Below are 5,526 nucleotides of genomic sequence, written 5' to 3' on the forward strand. Positions count from 1 at the left end.
TTTAGTGAAAAGGGAATACTGACTCATGCTTTAATTATATGGATGACAAAATTCATAATACTACATCAGTGCATCCGGTATGTATTAATTGTCCAATTAGGCCTAGCAGGTATATAAAAAAAGTGTATAACTCCCATTCTTTAGAAATCACAAAAGAGTAACGTATAAAATGTATGAAGAATGATATAAGTATTATGAAAGTAAAATAGATTGGAAAGGTTAACAGGGTTAACAGCCGGGTGTTGTTTACGCTTTAGCGAATCACACCTTGACAAGCAAAAAGAAGAGAAACAGCCAGGTAAGCTGAATCACAGGTTAACAACCCAGTTTCCTGTCAGTTGATTGTTTACAAGTCGTGGGGAAGCTGCGAATCGTGACACCTTAAGCATTTCTTTCGGTCAATAGAGCCTCATCATCATCTTCATCACCAGCATCACCACAAAACCACACACTGCTTTTATTTGCCAAACACCGGCTGTATATAGAGACATGGACTCTACGGCTGCAAAGATGTTCTCTGATTTTTGGCATAGCTTGCAAAATATCTGGGTTGGTCTCCTGTGCCTCATCGTTTTTTGTTTAGGTCGCCGTCAGCAGAACCCGGGCTAGAGCAGATTTGATGGTTTTTGAAAAGTTATATGGGAAACAAAATTATGATATATAAATGAAAAGATGTATTTCATTCTTCTTCTTCTTCTTCTTCTCCTTCTTCTTCTTCTTCTTCTTCTATAGGCTTTCTTTCATCATCGCCGAGATGCTGGTACATGCGGTTTTTTATATTTGCGATTTTAATGTGTCGCGTAAATACTTTACTACCAAATGTGATAGCTGGTATGTAAATACCAGTCTGTCTATTTATATAAGAAGTGTATGACATCATTTCTAGTAGGCTACAATACGAAGAGGATGGGACTCATAAAGATAAAAAAGTCTGGCAGTGATGTCAATTTTTTTTTATCGAGACTCAAGAAGGAATAATATAGTCTTTATTACGATTGCCCAAGTGGAGAGAGGGGGATTGCTGGCGATCTTGCTCCCCCCCCTCACCCCTCCTGAATCCGACGTCTCCTGCATATTAATTACAGATGGTTTTGGGATGTCATCTGACAAGGAGGTCGTTAAGTGGCGCCAGGGTGCTTGTCAAATTTCAACCGAGAAATCTCGGCAACAAAATCAGTGGCGCATCTGAATAGTTGTCGGTTTCTTCTCTATTCATTTTCTTCCTTATCCTTCTTTATCTTCTTTGGCATCTGCTAAAGAACTAACTTACTTCAATGTATTTTTCCCGCCCTTCCTCGCTCTTATCATAATAACTGTTTATCAATCAATATGGGTTCAAACACGGATTTTTTATATACCTATTTGATTTACTTCATGTTACTTGAATATTAAATTATAACACAGTAGGCTCTCTCTCTCTCTCTCTCTCTCTCTCTCTCTCTCTCTCTCTTTCTTTCTTATCTTCGTGTTCATTTTAAACAGGACGGACAGCCCAAAGGAAAGTTGACGTTATCTGGCGAACGTCCAAATCTCTTTGGATTCCTGAGTTATTTTCCTTAGCGTGGCACGCTGAGTTTGACTAAAATTATATCAAGCCCAGATCATCAAGGTTTTTATTGGGCAAGTGTTGCTGTATTAATAGACTTGGGAGAGCTAGAATAGAATCCGCTAACTTAGATAGCGCGAGTTTGCAGTGATGTTAAAGCCTACCGTCGATTTAGTTTGTCCGCAGCTTTTCTGATTAAATTACTTGAATTAACTCTTACACTTGGATTTAGCTTCATCTTTGGAAGTTTTATGATGTCTTCGTTCGTGATCTTGCGGTATCAACAGAATTTGGTTCGTTGTCCCTTGGTGCTTCGTGGTTCTTTCATTTGTATTTGCCAGGTGTCTTGGGTACCTACAGTAGCTATTGCCTTCTCTGCGTTCTCACGTGCTGTAAGAAATGGTTCGAGTTTTTTGTTCTTAGGAATTTAGTCGAGAGGCTACGAAAAAACATAACTTTTTTTTTTATTTCTATTTTCTCTAGATACCCCATCTGGAAATCAATGTTAGGGATTATATTTAGGACAGTTTCTAACAAATTGTGTCCGGGTTGCTAAAATATTGAAAGGAATAATGATTAATTCAGACTTGCTATACTTGATTAATATACGAGGCCTATAAATGATTACCACAGTGATAGACTTTTGTGTCTGATCGCTTTAAAATGACCAAATAATAATCGCCACCTGGGCGACTTCAGACGTCTTTAGAATATTATATTAATTTATGTCATTTTATATCGAAAAACCGCTGGCTTCCTGCTCATTAGGAAGCTCATAGAGCCTTCCTGTCGCCTGTCTAGCAAAGGAGATAACAAAATCGAGATTTTTTAAAACCTAGATGAATTATTGCCAGCTATTAACTTTAAGACCCTAATAAAAAATGTATTTTTATACAAATAAAATAGTGATTAAACCACACTTTACATAATCCCCTACTAATACTTAACTTTCCAAACTATTCCTTATCAAGGTTAGCTAGCTAATTGCCCTCACTCTTCTTTCACCCGCCTTGCCTATCAGCAACAAAAAAAGAAAAAAAAATGGCATTTTATGAAAGTTTCATGATAGACCTATGTTTTTACTGATGTGAATATATTTGTCTTCAGTTAGAGATTTATATTGACCTGGAATTAATCAGATAATATATATTCTTTTATAAGAACTACAACCAACATTATGGTACATCGAGCCTTGCAGTACACGGTGTGCACCCGCTCTACAGTATGCCTTGTAACACCTTATAGACTTCAGAGCTTAGCCTGTCACTATCTTACAACATCTCAAGTAATCCTCACACTTTCCTGATGCTTGTAAGTGAGTTTTTAAGCAAAAAGCCTGAGGACAGACCAGCAGTCAAAGTTCTTCTTCACTAGTGTTTATTTTTGCTTGTGGTTTTGGCTTGTGGTTTTTGCTACCCGAGGCAAATACTCCTCTCTCTCTCTCTCTCTCTCTCTCTCTCTCTCTCTCTTAGTCCTTACATGGAGTTAAAGTCATAGCCTTTAACCCCACCCCTTCCGTAATTTTGTCATGTAAAACCCTGGTTACATGTTGTTCTTCAGCAATTGTGAGTTCCTCGATAAGTCTTCACCTGTTCTCGCGCAAAAAAAAAAAAAAAAAAAAATTAAATTTGAATCTGAAGTGTGGAATAACACATGGTTCAGATTACTTGTTAACCAGTGAGGTCAATCAATCGTTGAGTGACTCCCTCATCCTGCTTTGTGTGAATACACGACACATTACAATGTGAAAATAGCCACAAGGTCTCAAGTGATTGAATTCTTTGGTCGACATTCGGTGTCTGGAAGGTGGAAAATTGTTTACCTTGGTAAGTGCAAGATGATATTAATCAACAACACCTTAACGGTCAAAGTATATATATATATATGAATTATTGCTGTCGCTCCTTGTATGACACAAAACCAGTTACCCTCTTCGAAGGTGGTGACGCTTTAGCCGGCCTTGGAGATTTTGGTCGTAACCCACATAGTATTAACTACAATTGGATGACAAAATTTATGTATATGCATTTGATAGTTTTTTACAAGTCGATACTTATGAAGGATATGCTATTTTTATCAGCTTGAACGCAAGTAACGCATTTTGTAAACAACGCATCTATTCATCCACTCTTCTTATCTCCCTCCCCTGTCTTCTTCCTCCCTCTCCCTCCCCCTGTCCTCCCTCACGAACAAAACATGCCGTAAAACTCGTAATAAAAATGGTCCTCAGGTAGACGACATTGCTGATCGACTCCTAGATGGCGGCCTTGCCTAATATATTCCATTCGCGATTAGTGATGATTATGAACGAAAAATATCCTCAAGGAATCCTTTTATCCCTTTGCGTTTTGCAGGCAAGGTGGGATCCTCCCACCCGGTTGCAGGGGAGTGTTCTAAATATGTGGAATTTACTTGCGTAAAAGAAATTTATAGAAAAGTAATGGAAATTTATCTCGTGTAAGTTCTGGTAACGATTAGGTAATAAGGAGAGATATTTTGATTCTCTCTCTCTCTCTCTCTCTCTCTCTCTCTCTCTCTCTCTCTCTCTCTTGGTTTTTTTCCATCATCGCATTGCATCTGGAGGGACTTGTCATGGTAATGAGGTTCTATGTACATAAACAATACTGTAGTTGTTTGCGCCTCTCTCTCTCTCTCTCTCTCTCTCTCTCTCTCTCTCTCTCGTTTATTCTCCTCTAGCCTCTTCCCTGATGAATGAAGCTGCCTATTGTGCTCCGTTGCAAATCATTATATCAGCATTCTTTACTTCTACGCTAGAGAAGTTGTTTACCTTTGTTTTTTTATATAAATATAAACCTTTTCTAATCCGTTGACCTCCTTACCATATTACCTTCAGAATTGGTCATCTTTTATCACATTTTTGTTACTGGGTAATTATCTATCCTTTTATGGGAATCTTACTTTCGTCACGCAACTTTCTCTCTCTCTCTCTCTCTCTCTCTCTCTCTCTCTCTCTCCTAACATCATTCTTTCCTAGGTTACGTCATGAACAGGGCATGAATGGAAGATTGATTTAGAGAAGAAAATACAATACATATTGATTATGTTTATGATGATAATAGCAATAATAATGTTAGCTCTGTTGAAGCAAATATATATATATATATATATATATGCCCTTAAGATAGTTATATAAAACATAATTCTGGATACTAAGAAAATTTCAAACTTAGATGAACAGGAATTAAAATTTGTGTTTTAGAAAAAATATTGATACAATACATTAATACTGATATTTTATACAGCAGCGGTGAAAGCCCATATTATTATTATTATTATTATTATTATTATTATTATTATTATTATTATTATTATTATTAGCCAAACTACAGGCCTAGTTTGAAAAGCAGGATAAGAAAAATAATAAATTGGAAAATTCCAAAAATCATGATTTCGTTATATTTTATAAGCCTCTGGTCCGCATTCCCTCCTTCACCCCCCCCCCCCTCCCCCCAGGTGCAGTACTCTCTCTCCCTCTCCCCTAACAGAATGATATTGAAAACAGCTATTATTATTCTAGGAAGAGGTAACAAGTCAATGAGTGAATCACATGACCTGGATTGATGGGGGATTTTGACACTTATTTTAGTCAAATTCTCTCTCTCTCTCTCTCTCTCTCTCTCTCTCTCCCCCTCTCTCTCTCTCTCTCTCCTCTCTCTCTCTCTCATCCAGAACGTAATAGTTACAACTGGATTCAAGTGCTTGCATCGTTATCTAGTTTACCGGTTACAGCCAGATTCGAGTAATTAGAGGAGGCAGACACCTTGATATATGGTCCATTTAGAGGTCGTCCTTAGACTGAGAACCCTCTTCTCTCGATTTTAAGGTCGCCCTTGAACCCGACACAAGAAGTTGCTACTCAAATTCCCGCTCATAGCGCCAGCGAACTTCCTCAAACTTGGGGTTAGCGATCTTGGTTGTTGGGTTGTTTTGCGAGAGACAGCAATATGTCTTCCAGTAGT

This window comes from Palaemon carinicauda, chromosome 11 (assembly GCF_036898095.1).
Source record: "Palaemon carinicauda isolate YSFRI2023 chromosome 11, ASM3689809v2, whole genome shotgun sequence".
In the NCBI taxonomy this organism is placed as follows: domain Eukaryota; kingdom Metazoa; phylum Arthropoda; class Malacostraca; order Decapoda; family Palaemonidae; genus Palaemon; species Palaemon carinicauda.